This window comes from Astatotilapia calliptera, chromosome 7 (genome assembly GCF_964374335.1).
Source record: "Astatotilapia calliptera chromosome 7, fAstCal68.1, whole genome shotgun sequence".
NCBI classification, from domain to species: domain Eukaryota; kingdom Metazoa; phylum Chordata; class Actinopteri; order Cichliformes; family Cichlidae; genus Astatotilapia; species Astatotilapia calliptera.
Genome location: NC_137428.1, coordinates 52762189 through 52784194, shown reverse-complemented (window position 1 = coordinate 52784194; position 22006 = coordinate 52762189). Strand labels below are relative to the sequence as shown.

General features: G+C 42.6%; 1 protein-coding gene across 11 annotated transcripts in view; it reads left to right on the top strand.

Moving 5' to 3' along the window:
• Nucleotides 1-1071: 1071 nt before the first annotated feature.
• Nucleotides 1072-22006, top strand: part of nrcamb (neuronal cell adhesion molecule b) — an 84790-nt gene continuing 63855 nt past the window's right edge. For 4 of the 11 annotated variants that reach the window (XM_080304620.1, XM_080304634.1, XM_080304626.1 and 1 more), the window contains exon 1: nt 1112-1273. The gene's annotated coding sequence lies outside the window, so the exon portion shown is untranslated. Of the gene's footprint in view, nt 1279-22006 lie in introns of all 11 variants that reach the window. The other 7 variants (XM_080304633.1, XM_080304625.1, XM_080304618.1 and 4 more) reach the window with 4 other exon arrangements.

Here is a 22006-nt window from a genome sequence, read left to right as displayed (position 1 = left end):
TTCTGTCTTTTTCTAACACTATATAAGCAAATCAAAGAAACTCTTCGCATATAACTAAAGAGGGGATGCTGGCTAAGTTGGAAAATAGTGTACTGCGGTGAGGGACTTGCGCTTTTCAAGCTGATTCTGTAGCTCTTTAAGCTTTTTACGATCATAATTGGAGGTTTTTCCCTCAGGTGATTTCACATATACGTTATAAACCCGTTTTCATCTTATGCCACAACCTAATTTTAGCTAATCTCAGTCAACCGGCTCCTGCATGGCAGACCACAAACTGTCTCTTTGCCAAAACCGGGCTTATCCGCGTAAAAACTACGTCACTTACTCTTTGTGTGATTCCACGGCTGCAGATGGATACCATTGCTAAGCCTCGGATAATGCATGTGTGTAATGTGCAGTGATAGAAGAGAGCAGTCTGAGATAAAAGTGTGCCTTTTAACGTCACATGACCTCATCCGGCAAAGGTCTCAGTTGATCCCACGGGCTGCTGCTATATGGTTATGAGCGCAAACCTGCCTGCAGGAAAAACTGTCATGCTTCAGAACATGCAACTGTCTTTAAGCAATTAGTTTCCAGAACAGCTGGAATTCCCTGAAAGGTGAAAGCACTTATATTTGACTAATATGTGAATCAGACTTTAGTTTTTTTAAAATTTATTTAAACGTAATCTTTTATTTTTTTCAGCCCGATTAATGGAAAAAATGTACGTATTTCAGTGTTGAGCTTTTCTTGTACTTGGCGCCTTTTTAAAGCAAACAGCGAGAAAACAGTTAAATGAAAAAGCCACTCCCCGCTGTTAGATAATAATAAAAAGGATCATCGTTTGGCCTTTAAAATATACAGTCTGGCTTTTTTTATATTAAAAGAAAAACTTAAAAAAAGAAGCTTGTCCAGATGTTGTCCATCTGTGATTTTGAGGCTTCAGGGGGGGTAAAGCACTATTGTATGTATTTGTATGACAGTTTTCTGGAATGGTTCACTGCCTTTAGGCCACCATACATCAGCAGCGGCGCTGCAGTGCGCGCAATGGGCGTGCGCACGCCTCCGGGTGCTGCTGCGCGCCCCCGCCTGTGTGTGTGTTTGTATGTCGGTGAACTGGTGGGAGAGAGAGAGGAGGGGACCGGTGGCTGAGAGAGGCATCGGAGGCAAGTGCAAGAGGTTCGGCGCTCTGAGCGGGGACTCCACGTGAATAACCGCAGCTCACGGCTTCGCTCTGTCGCGGGAGGCTGAAGACACCCGCGGTGTTTTGTGTTTCTCACCGCCCAGGGAGGAGGTAAGGTGAGCTAAATTAGACCATTCATAATAAGCACGTGTCGTGTGGCTTACAGTTCACTGACAGGAGTTTTGTGGCACGTTGGAAGGATGCCGATAGAAAAACTGCCCCTCTTTTAGCTCCTTCTCGGGGGGTGGGAGTGTGCAGGAGTGGTTTATTTTAAATAACACGCCGCGCTGTTCTGGGTGATATTTTACGTGTTAGGTGATCGTCGGAGAGAGCGAAAAGGTGTGGGACATATTCCGGTGAACGACTGTCAAATCAAAGGGTTGACACGTACCGTGACGCGTTAAAGATGCTGAGGGGGAAAACACAAAAAACAAATCATTGGCACTTATTTGCGAATATTGTCTTTGGACTTGATCTTTTTTGCTTCGATCATCACATATCACATGGTGTAGATACAGTGGATATTCCCACAGATAGATAGACAGCTCTACTGTACTTGACAGCTGCTTTTTATTGTCCTGTGTTGATGAAATCGCTGTCTGGATACACGCACAATCCCTCATAAGCTGATTTGCTTCCCACATGTTTGATTCCCCTCATATTTATGTCACAACTCTGTGTTGTTTTGACTGACCAGTCACTTTGCTGAGTCTAATTTCCCTTCATGGGACTGAATCTGATTATGATAGGGGCCCCCCTGAGATTTCACAGAATTCATCTCACACCATTTATCCACCAGTCAAAACAATTCATTTGCTGGAAAAAACCCCAAACATATTTTCACACAATCCTGTCTTCCCACTCCACCTCCTCCTCCCCCGTCTGTCTGCCCCTTGGTCAAAGCTTCAGTAAAGGGGGAACTCACCATCATGCAACAACACCCCTCCTCCTCCTCCTCCCCTCCTCTGCTCATCCCCAGACACTCTCACTCATACATACACCCAGACACACATGCCTTGACTGCACACTTTCGCTGCCTGCTCAGTTGGCCAAATTAATGCAATGCTAATGACCCCTGTGTTATTGTCTGAAGCTCTTGCCTTGCGCTTACTGCTCTGAAAAGCCTGACACACTTTCTAGTAATGTTTATTCACTCCAAGCAGACTATAGTTAATCTGGTTAAGACGATAACAATATCCCTCTATCCTTGCCTTATGTCTAGTTTACATTAATTTATAAAACTGGCGGCAAAAATGTACGTCCCAGACAGTTTGTGTGCTTTGTGGTAGTCTCTTGATCAGGTTGTAGTTTGAGCTCAGAGAGGCTTTAATCCACAGCTACTGGAGTGCTGCTAACATAACATTTCAGCCTCATTTGACAAATGTGGAGAAATCGGGACAAGATAGCGACCTACATTGTGCTGCCTTCTTTACTTTCAAACTCATCACAAATGACTCTAGACGGGGAGATTTGCATAACTAAGGGATTATCATGACACACGTTGGCCAGAGTTATTGTGAGAGCACCAGTCAGTCACACTGCACGCTGACCTAAAACCAGCGACGGGCAACTTTGCTCCAGGGGCTATGGGAAAAGCTTGGGTGTTGGAGGGAAAATGCCACCAATTTCTCTCTGTGGGCTGCAGAAAAACGCAGGCTATTCTGTGAGAAGTGATCAACGCGCCTTCTCTAAGCAGCCGTCCGTGGACATTCACAGGCCAGAACAAAGTGCCTCATAGAAAGGAAGATTTGTTCTGTGTCACTTGTTGTAATGATGACATAATTTCTTTCAGGAACTGGTCTGAACCTGAGAGACTGCCATTTCATCAAGGGTACATTTGAGTCATGTCAGAGTAATGCTTGTTTAGGGAAGCAGCACATATTCCGAGATGAAACAATAACACGATTCCGGCAAAGTGAAGCTGAAGTCAGGGTGGGAGATGGCTAGTCTCAGTAGATGTTTAGTAAGAGGGACCTGTCAGTGTAAAGATCGCTTCTGGTTAATCACAAGTGTCTCTTTTTTCTAAGTCTTGACAATCATTTATGTGACATTTCATAGTTTCTATGTTCTGAATTAACTAAGTGCTAAAATCTGGAAATGGGAATATGAAGGCATTACAACAATTAAGGCCAACCTAGGCATTAGAACCAGGAGTAAATGATTCAGTAATCCATCAGTGAGTTGATATTTGATACAAATCTGGCATGCTTAGCAACTTTAGATCTTACAACGTTAGCAACAGTTTTCTGGGTGCAGTTTCTCAAATGAAATATTTTATGCTATATGATGGTGAACAGAAGATATTTTAGACCTCGGTCTGAGCGCTGAAAACATAAAGGAACAAGAAAACATCTCAAGTTTCTTTGACATTTGTTTAAAAAAAAAAAGAATTCACTGATTAATTGAGGAATACAATAATAAATTAATTGGCAATTCATCTATTTCAGTTTTTACCTAAAATCTGGTATCTGCACATGCTATACACACACACACACACACACACACACACACACACACACACACACACACACACACACACACACACACACACACACACATTATGTATGTATATATATATATATATACCCAGATCTCAGCGAATATCTTGATATTGATTCCAGTTCCTGTAGAAATTATGACTGATGCGCTGAAACCAACCATAAATACCCCCTGCAATAATTTCTTTTTCATGCAAAAGTGCACACGCACTAATCAATAATTTACCATCATAAGTCACTCCAGCTGATTGACTGAATGATTGAGTGAGTTCTGGCAACACGTGTTCTCGTGTCCCGAGTGAAGAGGATCCAGCAGCCATTGTGAATAGAAACGCCGTGCTGCTCGGCTGTGATGAGGCTAAATTCCCTGGGGAATGATGGAGGCCCATGCCTACCCATTAGTGTCACTGCGGTCTGGGTGTTTCATCCCAGTGGAGCTATCACGCACAGCAGCGCAGCACACTGACATCATTTGGACCTCCTTGTCATAGGCATGTTCGTCTCATTTTGGGACTGATGAGTGCCTCATTATCACACCACAGAGGGAACGGTGCTCTGCCTGCTTCACAGCTGCCTGATCACTTTCACTGTTTGTAATTTGGACAAACGTATGCAGAAGCAAAGAAAGGCATTCATACATGTTCATTACATGTGCCCATGTTTTACTTTCCTTCTCTCTCTGTCTCTCTCTGTGAGTCGGGCCTGCTTGGTTGCAAGCTGGTGGGTACAATTAGAGTTTCACAGTCAGTTAAGCAGCAGCTCTAATGGGAATTGACACATTCCTGTAAATCCCTCCACACAGCTGCAACTGTTGGTGTTTACACCGTAGACTTGTATTTTATTATCGGGAGTAAATGGCAACAGATGACTAAGAAAAATGGGTAAACAAAGTAAGTAAAAAGTACAAAGTGAACCTCGATTAGATAGATGTCTTGGTTTCGGCTTCTCCTTTTACTTCTTGCTGTTATGGATATTGACAAGAATTTATTAACACCAGTGCCACTGCTGAGTTTTCCTATAGGTCAGATTTGTTTTTATTGATCCCCATGTTGTTTACTGATTGGATTTACATGTGAGGAAAAAAAGTAAGCTTGCACAGGTTTGTATCATCAATTCAAATACCTGGACCTGACTCTAATTACTGTACAAAAACAGACTTGGATGTGACTTTGGTGTGCAAAAGCTTTCACGCATTTAACTCATAATGGATTGGTTCCGGGTTTTAACTGGAACCAGTAGTTGATTCCTTTCATTGCTTGTAACAGCACATTAAATAGCTGACACAAGGGTCTGATGATTTGATCGATTGGTGCACAGACAGAAAATTCATCATCAGCTGTTTGGACATGTTTCTAATAATTTTAATAAAAGTAAAATTATAAAAATGCTTTGATTCAAGCTTCGCACGTGTTAAGGTTTTCTCACACTAATATCTGAAACAGAGCAGTCTAAAGCCTGAGCTTTTGGCAAGTAGGGATTACTTGGCACATACTGGCCATCTGCCTTTGCAACAGTATATGACAGAAAACAATGAGCATCCTTTAAGCGTGTTTGTTTTTGAGTAAATTCAAGCTTTTCAAATGTGAGGAATTATTATTTAGTCATCTTTTGAAATAAACTAAATACCATTGGCTATGGTTTGGATAAAAAAAAGCGAGCTGTATGTTAATAATTATGTTGGATTAAGCTCTGGAAACAACAAAAAAGAGGCATTATTGTTACTTTAAGTGATGGAAAAGCTGTTAGTCATAGCCCCGACTCGGAAGCCCTGCTGATCAGAGATGCTGTGCTCAGTTGATTTACTGTTAAATTCGGCTATAGATTTTGGACAGCAGGTAGTTGGACAGATGTTGGATGGATGGAGGTCAGTGAAGACCTCCTTGGATGGCCCCCTGTGACCAAATCATTACGTTGGAGCTTCACACCATGACGGTCATCAAGCCCAGTCACTCAAGGTTGCCAAGGGAACCCTAATATTACTCATGTCAGGTTATCAACCCCCTTTAGTAAGTACAAAGCATTTAAGGATGTTCTTTTCCGTCCTAAGTAAGTGCCAGGGGGGTGACAGCAATAGACCCTTTTGAAATGGGACATTGAGATAATGGAACGTAATGTTGCAGGTTTTATGCTCTCTCTCTGTCCCCTTTAGACCTCCTTGTTAACTAGGTGATCTGAACCACTCAACCTCGAATTTAGAGATCCAATGGGAACAAATGGAAATTCAACTCGATGTTTGCTCCAGGAGTGCATTTTCTGAGATCTCATCAGATGCGCTGCTTCGTTGCTACTGGCTAGGGGAGGAGGAGGGAGGAAAAGGAAGAAGTGGGAGTGTTTTCAAGCTTTTGGGGTTCCAAGGGGGAGGGAGGAGGGGTGGATCATGTACCTCCATGGACGCTGAGAATGGGCAGGGGGGAACAAAGGGGGTCTGTTTTCTCTTTCTCTACTGGCAGGGAGGCTTTTATTGCCTCTTGCCTTGCAGTATGTGTGTGGGTGGGTGGGGGTGGTGATAATGCTGGGGAGGGGTGATGCAGGGGTTATCCTGAAGGAGATCCACAATAGAAACTGTGGTGTTGGAGCCTCTCTTTGAACAGCTGAAGAGGGCTGGAGAGGCAGTCCTTGCTGGAGCGACAGCCTCGGGCCTGTTGAAGCTCTGGCCAACTTTGGATGGGCAGCAGATGTTGGAGAGGTAGCTGGTGGCCGAGTGGCAGCACATAACAACAACCGGTGCTTCCCTTTCCTGTCCTGAAAACAACAGGAGGTGGGCATTGCTCCACTGGCAGGGTGCAGGCTGGCCAAAATTGCAGGGAATACAGGAACAGTGTGCACTTGAAAGCTTTTCTGCTCCATTCTCAAGCTTCCATCTTCTTCCTATTTGCATAGAGCTTAAGGAGAAAAAAAACAAAACCGCGTTGCACATCCCACTCTTTGTTGGCACTGCGATGCAGCCCACTTGTGTAGACTAATAGCTCAGAAAATACATCACCACAGCTCTTTCTCTGCTTATAAAATTGGCCTGTACCGTGCCAAAAATCCAACGCAATCCCCAAGCCTCCACAGCCTTACTAGTCTCTTGTTGAACACCACATCCAACAAAACTTGCAGAAGTGGGGGTCTGCAGAGATAAGCGGAGCAAAGGCTTAGATTATCTTTGTTGCCCCAGCGCATGATGCAACAGCGAATCAACAGGAAAAGAAGGAGACACTTCGCTGTCAGCTCATGAATAAAGTTGACATGGAAACACAAAGTGGCTTTGCCATGGTTCAGGACTTGCTGACCTCGAGGTCTTATTTAGGCCAGGCGCTCTAATGCCCTTACCCTCTGCTCCACCCCTCTACCCCCTCCCACACCCTGGCTGAGGGTAAGATACCATGTTAGAAGCTCAGCAGCCACCACTGAAGGGCCCTTAATCCAAGTGGGATGACAGTTTGGCTCTGGATGCCGTTTCTGCAGTGCTGAGACCAATGAGCTTTTCTTCCCCTCTTTTTCATCCCTTAAACCTCCCAAATACAACCACAGGAATCCTGGGAAAAAAAGCAGTTCTCGGGGAGACAGAGGAATAGGATGGCAAACAAATCAAAGGGAGGATCTCTGATTCCTCCTTTGTAGAGCAGATAAATGTGCACATTCACAGAGATATCAAAAGCACACAGTGTTGACTTCAGCTGCTATTTTTTTTGTCCACATGTAGTGTAAAAAACATAATCTATAACCAGATAATCTTTGTCCAGGCTTCAGAATGATTAGGGAAGATTGAGGTCAGAAAACCATTAGACTCATCAAATTTAGTGATGCTGCCACATCAAATCCCTTTTCCTGCCTTTAAACCAATCGGCAGAGCGATCCGCGGACCACATGTTAACAGAGGTTCAAATGGGCCATCCATTATCTGAAACAATAACGAGCATCATGCATGTTTGCCATTACTGTTACTCACTCTGCATTGCAGCTGCAGCTGATTCTGCTTTTCCACACCGGTCACAGTCCCACTGTGATGTGCAATAATCTCTGGGAAGTTGACTTTGTTAAGTTTTTATAAAATTTAGTTTGGAAATTTGTCAGCTGATCCCTTGACACAATATGATCACATAAAAACGTCAAATATTTGTTTTATGCAGAACCTCGAATGTTAAAATGTGCCGAATGCAGTATGTATTTCTGCCCCTTTACTCTAAAAATGTTAACACCATCAATACAGAAAATCATCATTTAATCTTGGACTAGAATATGATGGTGAATAGCAGCACTTGTGTCCCCTGATGGACCCAAGTGCAGGAAGAAGGAGCCTGGAAATATTTCCTCTGCACTGAAAATTTTTAAATCAGTTTAAATTCAAATTAAATCTCAAGCTGCTATTACTCAGTATATTCAAGTAGATTCAAGCATTTTAAAATTCCTGTTATATCAAAAGCACAATTTTTTCAACTATGGGAAGCCTGTGAATTTGATTTATTAACTAAAACCCAAGGTCATCCTCTCTGGTGTTCGAGGGTATTATGCCAGAGCAATTTAGAATCAAACGTGAGCAATGGAATAGCAATCAGTATAATCTCTGTGTGTTCAGTCCTGTGCTGGATTCTCAGCGCTGTGCATCTTCAGGAACTGGAGGAATGTAATTGTCAGTAAGATCATTCCTTTCTGTGGGCTAGTTCGGCCCATCTGTGAGGAAGGGAGAATGGGCATGGCAACTTCATTTATCAGGATCTCCGCTGTGGCTGGCTGGCCTGATAACCCAATCAAGTGTCTAGTGTGACTAAGAGCTGTCTGGGCGAACACTAGGCTTTTTTCAGTTCTCCATGTGGAAATATCAATGAGGCTTTGTCAATGTGCCATTGTTGACAGCCAGAGCCCTGTGGTGTTAAAAACCTAATGCAGACTCTCAAAGAAAGAAAAAGTCTCAATAATAATCTTTGTTTACTATTTTCTTTACATTTTCACACTATATTTGGACCTTGGCATTGAATGGCAGTCCTGGTGTTGGTGTTAGTCGGCATTGTGCCGGTACAAGCTGAAAAGATTCTGGTTTGAGGCAGACCTAATGTTCGGGTCTTCAAGGTTGGCTGGTTTTTGGGCCTCTCAGGGGCTCAAGGCACAATGACCACATCTCTCAATGAGTGGAGCCACAGTGGACATGTTACTCAAAGGGCTTACTGCATGACAGGGAGCACGCCTCCACAGATACAAGAGAAAAATAGCACACTTTCACTCTGAGGTGGATTTCATATAGCTCACAGTTCTGCTGTCAATATCTTGATTGTAGTTGACATTTAAGGGAATGCATAAGGCAAAGGGCATTCTTTAGATGTTCTCTGCTGCTTTCATGAAATGTGTTTGGTTTGGAATAATGGATTAAATTGTTAATGTACTCAGAGGGAGGTGAGGGTCGGATCATTCTGAAGTATTCCTAGATTTCTCTATACATTTATTTTTTACATAAGCTGTGCACATCTGAGGCTTTTACACAATCAGTCAAGCTGCTATCTGAGTTAAAATCTCAGTTTTCCCCGATTGAAGGATCATGATTAAAACTGTAGGTTTCCAAAGCCTGTGCCTGAGATCATGATATGCACAGTGCTTATGGAATTATTTAGACCTGTTTTATAATCCATGATTGTAGGTATGGGGTTTAAAAATAAAAAGGAGCAGTCGTGCCCTGAGAGCAGATTATGCACGGATCTCCACCACTCTGGCTTGGTTTCTGCCTCTGTTTTTTTTCTTTGTTTATTTCATTTCCTTTTTAAGTCTTTTCTATATGACTTTTCATAGATTTCGTTTCTCCATTTGGTAACCTTTACTTTTGTTTGTCAGTATTCACACATTAGATGAGACCATTAATGATATCCCAGAAATGTCTGGGTTAGGTTTGCGTGTATCTCAAGAGCTTACAAGTTTATACAATGATACCCAGTGGTACAGCCCAGTAGCGTTCATTATATGCTTGCAGATTTTATGAATTTAGATTTTCTTCTTCCACTGCTGCCTTTTAAAATCAGGCGTTGTTCGCTGATGTAGCGCTTAATCCGTCCACAATAGGGCAACTACATGGAGGTCAACTTGATTGGATTCTCCACAGTCATCTGCAGTGAAAAAAAAATCTAATTAAGCTTCAGGCACCTAAGTCAAACTCCATAGGATTACCCTGGCCCTGCACCCAAAACCTGGTCCTGGGAGATTGTGATAACTCTACTCCCATAATCTGAAGCCGGGGAAGCCTAGAGGGGGGTGTTGGCAATGAAATCCATACAAACCGAATCTACTCACCCACTCAACTGCGTGGATAGCTGAGTCACGTAAAAAATATATGGTGTAAATTAAGTTAAAATCAAAAATCGCAGTGCGAGATTTACCAAAGTCGAGTTTGTGTTAACATTCAAAGCCACAGCAGGACACAGTGCAAATAGCTACAGTGTGTTTCGAAGAGATAATGATAGAAAAAAAACTGATTTCATGCAGAGTTTCATCCGTATCGTTCACAATCCCCTGAGCTTTGAAGTCAAATTGGAAGTGTGTCTGTATGGGTGGAAACGACAGACAGATTAGAGAACAGAAAACATGCTTTGAAAGAGCTTTTAACCCCCCACCCTCACCCCCTACCCCCTCCTACTCAAATCTGTCTTTTTCAGAGACAAATAAAACCCACCAAAGTATCTTCTCTTTTGTCCCAACTTTAAGATGTGGGTTGGATGTAGATTTTCCACTGAGCAAAAAGTCCATGTTTGTTGTGGTCACCACAGTGCTCGAAACAGCTTTTTTGTTCGGAAGATAACTCACAACGGGAGACCGCTATTGACCAGTTGTTCCCCTAAAGGAAATGGGCATGAAGGGGGAAAGAGTGGAGGACAGTGAGGGGGTCAAGATGGGGTAAAAGACACGGATGTGCAAGTGACCAGGACATGGTCTCCATCTCACCAGGATGCAGCTAAAATATGGCTCTCTTCTTTTGATCCTGGAGACAGTGCACCTGCTGGAGGTCTAAGGATTTGTCCTTTTCCCGTCTATCATCAAGGTATCACTTTATGTATGCGAGTACAGCTCTTGGTATTCCACTATCATTACATTTTCCTTCTTGTACTCATAGCCACAAAATTAAAAGGCTGCAAGAGCTTGTGATCTCTTCCCGCCTTCTCGCGGGAGTTGATTGTGATTGGGGTTTTTTTCTCCCCTCAGTCTCGCATCAAAATGCAGCCAGACTGAAAGCTAAAAATGCTCTTTTGGCCCCAAAACAAAAGCCTCTGAATTAGTTTCACTCAGCCTGTTTATCTGAGCTGTGATTCAGCTGAAATGGGACTTTGGATATGAATTTTGAGTGGAAGCAAAGCGCTGGCAGAAGTGGCAGAGCCTTGTCCTTGACAGCCTTGTTGAATTAATTCCTTCCAAATGGCTGGTTTAAAGAATGAAAAGAAGAGTGTTGAATACAAGCTAATACTGATCTGATGCTATCTACGGCACAGGTTCAATTTTTAACCGTAGTGTCTTTGTGAAACCATCCATTTTTACCCACGTGACTCATATTGTGTGCGGAGTTAAAGGATAATGGAATAGGTGGCCACCCAGGACAGCTTGTCATAGCACTTCAGTTTGATTGACATGCCACTTCTTTTTTCACACCAGACATGGTAAAATTGTATAAAAGTGACTCTTTAGCATAACATTGGACAATTGCGTGCTTAACCTCCTTCATTCTCCTCTGGGGCTCGATTAATTCAAACCGGAGCAACTTCAACATATCTGTGTTGTAATGCTAAAATTAGCAGGATCTGAGGCATGTGCTTGATATGGTAATAGGGGAGGTGAATTTGTTGCTGTGGGCTACGTGGATGTGTACGTCATTGTATATAAATATCTTGTGATATATTACATTTTCTTTAAAAAATCAGGTGAGAAGCTGGAGTTTGAAGTTTCACTCCTGACCTCGGGAATAACAGCATCCATTCAATGTTTTTTCCAGCTTTCATCGACATCCTCGCTCCCTTCACATGCAGGTTATTTAGTTTTTATGAAACAGTTATTACCCTATACATTGGGTAGAATATTCTAATAGGAAATAATGAAAAAAAAATTAACTGCTGTGGTGGTTAGCCCTGTTACCTCACATCAAGAAGGCCAAATCCACCATCTGTCCAGGGCCTTTCTAGGTGGAGCAGAAGTTTTCTTTGAGTATTCTGGTTTCCTCCCGCGGTCCAAAAACATGCAGTTAGTGAGGTTAAGATTATTGGTTATTGCGCGCAATGCGATTGCGTATCTGTTTCTGTGTTAGCTGCGTGACATGTTTTCAGCCACATCCTTCCAGAGTACACCTTGCCTCTCATTTGATGGTAGCCGGGATAAACTACAGCACCCATCGCAACTCTGAATTAGATAAACAACATATTTCTGGGTGTCAGAGATTTACAGTTAACAAACAGTCAGGTGAATAAACAACACTGAGACACTTGTGTAGGTTAACGTGCTGCACGGGTGAAAAGCTCAGAGCAAATCACACCGAACTGCAGTATTCGTTTATTTTTATAGGTTACATCGTCAATATGCAAATATAATCACATTTCCTGTTACGCAGGTCCTGATGCTGTCTGTGTGTAAGCTGTGTGTGTGTGTCACAAAGTATGTGTGTCGCAAGTCAATTTCTAAGAATAATATAATGCAAGTCAACTTCTGCGGATATGTATTTCTGTACTGGTCTCTTTTCAGTGTCACAGGGTCAGCTTCCTGTTTCTACAGAAAACTGTGTCTGGTGAAATATGTATAACATAACTTTTGAAGCATAAGCAAATAAAACAATAAAAACTCCCTGACACTGGGTTTTAGACTGGTGGTGAAAAGAAACCTGTCAACATGCAGACTCGGACCTGAAAAACTGCTGAGAGTCATTTAATTTAACAATTTAGTGAGTATCGCATCAGATTAAATGGCCTGGTAAATGGCCATTTAATCTGATGTATTTATCATAAATAAATGAATCATTAGCAGCAACTCTAATAGACGTTGTTCAGTAAACACTGTATGTGTCTTCATATTGTTCAGCTTTAATGGGAATGTTTTGCGTTGGCTTCCAGAGTATCACTTCAGTCCTGAATACTCATTTGCTGAGTTTTAAACATGAATTGCTATGATTAGTTTATTCCCTTTGATCCCAAGCATGGCAGTGTGTGGATTAAATATAACTCAAGATAACATCAGATTAATCTGCAAAGGCTAATTTCAGTAAGTTCTGTCGTTGTACTACATCTACCTTTTTCCCTCCTCTCCTCCATAACCTCATCTCCTACACAGAACTAACCCATCTTAGAGGAAATACTGAATGCATTATGTGGTATAAACAGCTCCACGTAAAGATGCATTTATTGGATCGTTTATGATAGCGGGATATGAAGAAGTTTTCCCACATTTCACACAGTGGCTGATCTCAGTGGTTCCAAGTGCAAGAGTGCCGCTCTAAATGTTTAATGGCGAGTTAAAGGATAAGGGCCATCTTCTGTCTCTTTCTGCATAGTGTCTCATTCCAGTCTGGCTGAGCTCCAGTGCTCACTGCAGCATTCTGACTCACTATGTTGCTGCATTGAGCCTAGATACAAAGCATCTCTGGAGACCTTTTAGCTCTGCTGGAGTTATGCAGTATATTGAGTAGGACAGTTTGCAAACTTGGCCAGACGACTAGGATCATTTGTCACTCTAGTCGCGTGCACCTATATTTTATTTTTATGGCCTGACCTTCGGCTTCACAACCTCAGTGCGCAAACGGGGCAGACCACCAGCCACTAGTCCGCGTCACGGTCAAAGCGTCAGCGTTTCGGTGAAGCCCTGGCTGCTCTTCAATGGCCCTTTCACTGCCACTTGGTGACAATGCATTTTTTCCATGCCATAAAGCAGATGCTGTATTCTAGCAGTACAATACAGGGCCCATCTGAAACTGTTTACCATGTGAAAGGCACACCGGGATCAGGATGCCTACCACTGTGTGGGGCTTTTTGACTTGCCACTCTATAATGAGTGCACGCTGGAAGGAAAAGGAGCGCGCAGCTTTAACTGGCATTGTAATCACTGCATGGAGAGAGGAAATGCAGTATAAAGTGCTGATCCAGCCTATTCTTCCCAGGCCAGGGCTTTTTAGACTTATCTGAATACAGAGATTACTGTGACACCATATGAGCTTGTCAGCAGTTGCACCCATAGCAGATAAATAGGGAGGAAACTTGCAGTTTACGTACCCACCTAAAACAGATCATTTAATCTCTTATTCCATCGGGCCCTGATCTTTGATACAGCTGTGGCAAGTTTTCTCTAAGATGAGGTCTCTGATCTTTTCCGACCTCTTTCTCTGGAAGTCAAAAATCAAGAACTAACAAGTGGAAACATCTCAACTGCAGAGGCTTATCCGGTGTAACAGAAACCCCCTGCAGTTAAATCATTATCTTTGTGCGACTAGTACCTGTCTTCTCTTGTGTTGCTGTTTGTTGTCGACAAGTTGATGACGCTCAGCTTGTTCCAAGTTGTCTGCCCTCAGGCCTCGCTTTGTTATGAAGTCTTACTGCTCCACCTCTTATGGAAAAACAACTAAGACAGCGTTAAACCAGCCCTAATGGTGGACTTAGTGGTGGCCTGACAGCAAGAGGTGTAGTGAGTAATTAAGCACTCAAGCAGTGAGGGACCCTGAAAGGCCAGAGGTACCCAACCTCACAGACTGGTCACAGTCAGATTCCTCTCCACCCATACAAGGGGTGTCAGAGACAGGGAAGCTACTCCTGAAGCTAAGGTCTCTTTGGCCCTTCGGCACCACTTAGAGGGCTTATCCTCCTAGCCAAGAGCTCTCTAAGGCCTCCAGCTGGTCATCAGTCATGTCAAGGACACACATCATACATGTCAAGAGCCTGAAGAAATAACAGCGGCGCCACAGACACAGGAGCGCAGATGGGGATGTTTTTAAGTATATTTAAATGACACCTTGGAGGAAGAATGGCACTGTGGGAAATACCTGCAGTGGTTGCAGCTGGCTGAGTGTTAAGATGAACTCACTCGCACATTCCTGCTGTTTATAGTTAATTTTGAGCAGCATTCTGGATCAAGTTAATGCATGCATTGCAATAAGTTTGCAGAGAGATTTCTGGTTCACATAGGAAGGTGTTTTGAATGTTTTGCTTCTTGTGGGTATTATGAGGTTAGTATTGCAGAGTTTTAGCAAATACTCAACAATTTACTGTGACATTTAGTCCTGAATAGTCTAATAACCCCAGTAATGCTTTTAGTGCCTTATTTTTTATAGAAGTCTAGACTTGCAGAAGGCTTCAGTTTGTTAAACCTGCAAAACCTGCTGTAGACTTTCTAATAACATCCTCGTTTTCAGTGTATGTGTGTTGTGTTTTCTTTAATTGCTATTGAGCAAATTTTGGCTTTTTAAAACACTTGTCTATCTTGATAATTGCACACATTAAACCTGATAAACATCAGTATACTGGCATTGGCGTTGTGGGCATGTTTGGGCATGCTGATTGGCGTTTAGCTCAGAGCATCACTGTGCACAGAGCTGCACAGTGTCGTGGTCCCCCTGAGCAGCTTTTCTAAAGAGTATATCCATTTAATAAACTGTTTTAAAGACATTGTTGTTCAATGGGATGCAGACACAGGCAAATATGCACCATTAATCAACAGACAACATGCCAGTTTAGCTCCAGACAACTCCAGAATATCTTTGATTTTCTTATTTTTTGTGTTTATACACCAGTTTGCATGTAATCATTAGTTATTATTAATTTCTAGGTCAAAGGCGTGTCTTTTGTCCTGTCTCCCTCCCCTGACCCCCAAGCTCAACAGATGGCTGCCCCTCCCTGAACTGGAGGTTTCTTTCAGTTAAAAGGGAGTTTTTCCTTCCCACTGTCGCCAAAGTGCTTGCCAATAGGGGGTCTGATTGTATGCCATCAACACTTACACAAATACAAGAAAACAGCCATTGCATAGCTGTCCACTGCAGTGACCACTATGTGTGAAAGGGTTAGAGTTGTACTTTATTTAAAAATTGCATCCTACTTCATTTTATGTGCTATAAAGCAGTTGTTTACCAGTTTATTTTTCCACCCCAGGAAGAGACTTGGTGTGAGTAAGTAAGGGAAGAGCACTTTTAAGTGTGTTGTCAACACTTTCACATTTTTTGAATCGGAAAAATTGCCATCTATTCACCTAAAACGCATTCCATCACTTTTTCTTCTTATGCTGCTGTCTGTGCTGTCATCTAAGTTATTTTAGCGGGGAGCATCTGTCCCATTTTGTTGTATCATTTCCCTGAAGAGTACACGGCATCTTGTCACAACCGGAGGAATGTTAGTTTTCCTTATCAAGAATGAAGCCGAGGGAACGCAGACCACAGAGACTAACCCATATACAGCGGAGGCTGTGTAAAATCCCTCCAGTTGCGAATAACTGAGCATGTCGCACAGATACCAGAGAAACCGTATCACTGATCAAACGCGGGCCTGTAAAATACAAAGCTTGTCTCCAGCAAATCAAGTGACGGCGTTTTTTTTTGTCTTATGCTCGGAGCCAGTGTCTCTGACATTGTGCATTCAGGCAGAGCTTGTCTTTTAGCTTCGTTGTGTCACTAATTTATTCATTTAAGCGGTTGCAGCCATATTCAAAGACAATGGCACACAAGCTGTGAGTTGAATTAACCTCAATAATTATGCAGTTCTGAGGAAATAAAAGCCCAATTGTTAGATACTCTTCAAGATTCCTGCCCCCTTCTGTGCTTAACATCCAACTGAATAGATTAATAACCCCCAGAAAAATCCAACCTTTCCCTTTAAAGTGTCCTCTCGGATCAACAGGACAGTGCACTTTCACATTTGTTTTCGTGGTATTTGCATCGCATCCTCCAAGGTCAAGCTTTCTGTTTATGTTTGCACTACTGATGATTTTCATATTAAGCCTAATGGAAGCATCTATCCACTGTGAATGCATTTGCAAGGGATCCATTTTCTCAAAACACCATACAGGAATGCACTTTTAAGTGATTCCAATAAAAGCATGGTTCAAAGTGCTAATGGCACATGTGATCAATACGCAAGCTTTTTTACGGCATTTGAATCCATCAGATGTACACATCAATCCAAAGGCCATTTGGGTTGCAACAATAAGTTTATGAATATTCTATTGTGTATCGCATTACTTTGATTTATTCCTTCTAAAGGAGCTCATACTGTTAAAACAGCGCATTATAATCCTGTAGCTTTAAGTCGATGTGAGGCCAAACATTTGGCTAGCACAACAAGCATTGAAATACATTTCCTTGAAGTGGATTTATAAGAAAAAGAAATACATCAGTTTATAGAAAACATCAGCCCTCCAGGGTTTACACGCTAAACAAAAAATCTGTCTGCACTTGGCGCAGATGAGTGCTAACAAATTTCTTCTTTCTGCTAAAAACCTTAAGTCAGTAGATCATTTCAAAGTTTTGATATATAATTAGTCTTTTATCTGAAAAGTGCCTGGCGTGTGTTTCTCACAGCTCCTCAAATTTGAGAATTTGAATAATCTCTGTCTGATCTAAATTTCAGTACATTTAGTGCTGCGCAGTCTGCAATCTGGGAACATGAACCTGGGCCTTGAGAAGCTGGGATCGTCTTCCCTGTGTTCAGGCTGTTATAACACCTGGCCACAGCTGGCAACAATAGAGACGTTGTGAAGTGTTGGCTGGATGTGAAAAACATCAGACAAACACAACAATAACAGAAGCCCATTTGCATCCTCCACTCCGCTGCTAAAGTAAGGGCAGCCAAGATTCTGGCTAATGCATAAGACGTTGTTGGAGATGAAAGTCTCACTGTGACAGTGTTCCTTGTGCTCAGCCTGCTTCAGATGAGATGCGGTGATGGATCTTGAGAATAGCAAGCCCGAGGATGTGGTTTTTAGTCATGCATTTCTAAGAATAGAAACACCAAAAAAAAAAAAGCTCTCGTGCTTGGTTTAAAAACTGAGGTAATTTGTGCTTTAATGATTCAGGATCAGTGGCTGTGATATGTGTTATCCTCTAACTACATGGTCATTGCCACATTCAAACACAGTTTTGGTACTGCAGGTTTTGGCCAGTACCTTCTCTCTAGACGGCCTGCATTCAGTGTGCTTGCATGTGTGCGTTTGGGTGTGTTTGGGGATATATGTGAGGGTGAATTATTGATGCAGTGTAAATCCAATCTGCCTCGTGGCAGGTGTGCTGCGTTCTGTTTGCTCTGTGTGTGTCTCTGTGTGTGTGTTTATGTGTGTGAGACATTGTCAGAAAGGAGGAAGGAGCTGTGCTGCAATTAAAAGGCAGCACAGTCTGCAGTCCTGCCCACACAGATACAGCTGTAGGCATAGAGGCTATAGGCTCAGTGTACCTTGCATCCACGCATGACCACTAGAGTGTTCACGAACATGGAAAACACAGTCCTTCTCACTCTCCCTCCTCCCTCCACTCCTTTTCTCGATCTGTTGAGCGGTACAGTTTGCTTTTTTTTCCCTTCTTTGCTTCCCCTGCCACCCTTCCTTCTCTCACCCTCTGTCTCCTGTGCTCTTTCTACTCTTTTCTCTCTCACACATAAACTTTACAGTGTGCCACACTTGAGCTGCAGCAGTCTGTTATTGTGCAGCATGCACAAGCTGCTAAGAGTCGAGTGGTGATATCATCCCATTGTCCCTGTGCTGTCACCTGCACCAAAGAGCATGGAGGCGAAAGAGAAAAAAACAAAGATGAGAGGAAAAGAGAAGTGGATGTAGGAGAAAGGTGGAGAAGGAATGAGATTAGAGTGCGAGAGAGGGATGGAAACATCCCGATAGGCATGGAGGGCTGCTTTGTCTTCCTCCACTGGGGCCAGTTAGGGAACACCAACCGCTGCAAAGACGTGTTTTTCAGGGCAAACAGAGACGGCCAGGCTTTGAGTACACAAATATTGGTTTGGATATGTATTTACCTCAGATATTTGTAGAAGCAAGACAGGGAGGAGAAGGTTGAAGGAAGAGAATGTTGATTATTTTTTCCTATAATTTAAAAACAAAAAAAGTCTCCTAAATTTTGTCCCAGGCTTATAAATTGTTGCAGTAACTTTGCTATTAAAGATGTGAGGATCCTGGTACCTGACACAACAGAAATAAACTGATACTATCAGACACAGGAATATTATTGATGAGTATGACAATTAAAATGCGAATACTAATAGTCACGTTCCTATATAGGATTTTAAAAGTTTCCCAGCTTTACAGAAAGAAAAACTCTTATTGCAGACTGATTAGACTGTTCTAGCAATACTCCATTAGATTTAGCAGTATGTGAAGGTTGTTGGAAACTGCCCGTCAAGACTGCAGCCTTTTTGTCTCTGCCCCCTGCTGCTGTGGCCGCCTGCTCTTGCCTCCTTTCCAAGCTCACCAACAATGAGTCTATTAACAGCCCAAGGCAATGCTTTTAATGTGAAATGTACAGGAAGTGTTATGATTTAATCACCAGAACAAAACATTTTGGATAATCTCCCTCTCTCGCCAAGATCTGGATTTGGAGTTTGTTACAACTTTCACGTCTGTAAATCAGCGGCTCAAGTTACAGATGTCTTACCTGAAATGGTGGATACTGTCTTTAGCAGTAAAGAGGAAAAGGCAGAGGAATGATTAACATGAAATTACAAGTGAAAACAGCCAAGGCAATACAGAGGTAATTTCACCATCCCCTCAGTGTTTTCCTTGACCTTTAGTTATGTTTACCAGCCATTAGCCCAGTGGTAACACACACTGTGCACACGACAGGGGATTCATGTTTTCATTGACATAGTCACACATACAAAAACAAACATTTGTGGATTCAACCCACTATATTTGAGGTGTAATTTGGAAGGGATACATGTAGGCTTCAATATCCAAAAAACTCTCTTTTCAAAATAAAATTAAAATACCTGTATTTTCACAGTAAGGTTAGGTTACAAAAACTCCAACACGTTTCAGTCCATGGACACACCGAATCCTTCTACATATGGTGTTCAACCAGTAACAAGCTTCCACCTAACCCAGTAAGTGTGAGTGCAATATTCCACTACTAAAGCTCCACCAATAGGAGAAGTCATATAATATATCAGCATCAAGCCCAGCCTTACACCCAAATTCAGTTCAGATCAGACAAGAACAAGAACACATGAAGGAGAACACATAACAACATCAAACATAGGTGACACAAAATGCATCTTTAAAGGCACATAGTGGTTATAAGAAAGAAGTAAAATGTGTAGAATGTGTGGAATCGTGTTGGAATCTCAGGTATGAATAGCCAGCACCTTTGCGGTCCTTTGCACATCTGCACCTTTCATTTGTCTGTTCTCCTAACAGACACATCTGTCTCCCTCCCTTTACATTTTTATCTCAGCAGCAATATCATGTGTGCGTGCACGTCTCTGTGTGTGTGTGTGTGTGTGTGTGTGTGTGTGTGTGTGTGTGTGTGTGTGTGTGTGTGTGTGTGTGTGTGTGTGTGGCAGCCTCAGTCTGTTGTAGACAGCCTGATTATACCCTTCAGCACAGTCTCCTTCACCGCTCCACTCATGACGACTGATGTCACTGACACTCCCCCCCATCCATCTTTTTTTCTCTCAGGAGTTTTTGCATTAAAGACTGAGCAGAAACTTTCATTTCCTTGTTTCTGCTCTTGAGCCACTGCACGTGATATAGACTTTATATTAGGGCGTCACTCGGAAGCTGGTAATTTCACCTCTCTGCTTATGGAAAAGAGAGGTAGAGAGCAGGGCTAGACTTGTTTTCCCTGGATTTGGCTTTTCCGTCTGCTCTCAGTCCAAGTGTGTAGTTGTTTGTTTGAGGGGAAGCTTTGATTGTGCTCAGAGAAAGCAAAGACTGTCTGAACTTTATCTCCTCATTCATTGCAGCCTCCTATACCGGCTGTGTGTTTTTTGCTTTAGAATTCTTAGTATGTTACATTTGGTATGTAACATGAACCTATTTAAACTGAAATAATAGCTGTGTTTGTTGACATCCCTGACTGCTTCTGTATAGTCTTGAGAGATTGCGGTTGCGTTGAGGAGACAGGTGGTATGAGAGCTGGAAAGAGGGCTCAGATGAGGATGAAGATGAAGAAGGGAGCAAACTCTCCTTTGTCTTGCTGCTGCCACAAACATGCACTTCAAAGATTCCTTCTGGAGACACTCAGGCAGCAAAGTTAAGTGAAATTCCTTTAGCTGCTCGTAAAGTAATAGGTTAATGCTTAATGCACAGCTTTAAATTAAACTTCCGTCCATTCATCCGTCTCTAGCTGGTGTGCAATGCATCAGAGGGGCAGGTTGTTTGTGCTTATGGTCACAGAGTTGCCAACGGTAATGAACAGCCGGGATGACGCGCCCCGTGCAGCATCGATCGCACACTCTCACAGACGGTGGATGGAAATTGGTCCTGGTGGGGAAGCAAAGGAGGTGCACACATGCCTGCGCCTTCTGTGGACACATATGGACGCGGGGATCAGTGCACATGCACATACTGAGAGAGAGAGTGAGGGTGAGTGTGTGTGTGTGTTGGGGAGTGGGTGTATTGACATCTATGGATGCTTACTGCTCACTGGGCCGAAGATGATCTTCTTATGGGTGACAGTATGGAGCATATAGAGGGGGAGATCTGCTTGGGGGGCTTTTCTGTGTTGGTGCAGAAAAACTCTTGGATGTCTGCCACCTCCCCTCATGTCCTCAGCTGGTGCTCTCTGCAGTTGGAGACAAGCCCCATGCACACACCATATCAGACCTGGCTGCAGCACTTCCTCTCTTGCTTCATTATCACATGGATGGTTGCCATATTGCTATATACTGTATGGCTATGGTTGGCAAGTCAGTCAAAGTCTTTGGCTTGAACATGGTGAGCTAACAATAGCCACAGGAGCAGGAATTTCTGTTTTAGTGGCTGAAAAAGCAGTTAAGGTGTTCCACATCCTCAAAGCTAAATCTTAGTGCTGGGATTATTATTGCAGTGTCAGTTGTTATTCATTTAATTTCTAATGCGATTGCACTCACCAAGTCGAGTGTTGAAATCGGGAAACACAATAACATCGCTTTAAAAACGCTCACATGATCAGAATGATTGCAGACTATTACAGTTTGGCCATATTATCTGGACTGCTTGAGAGTTAACCCTCTCAGGCTCAAATTAAGTTTTTTGTTGCTTATGCACAACCAAGTCCTGCAGTGGTACTTCTGAGTAAAAAAAACTCATAAAATATGTATGTGGGGTAATCAGGTTGTTAGTTTTTAACTGTTGCAAATCGGCAACGCCTGCCTCGAGAGGGTTAAAACTGAAAATAAGCACTGCGGAAATATCCATATAATCCTTTATTGCAGAGGAAAGTTGAGCAACTTAA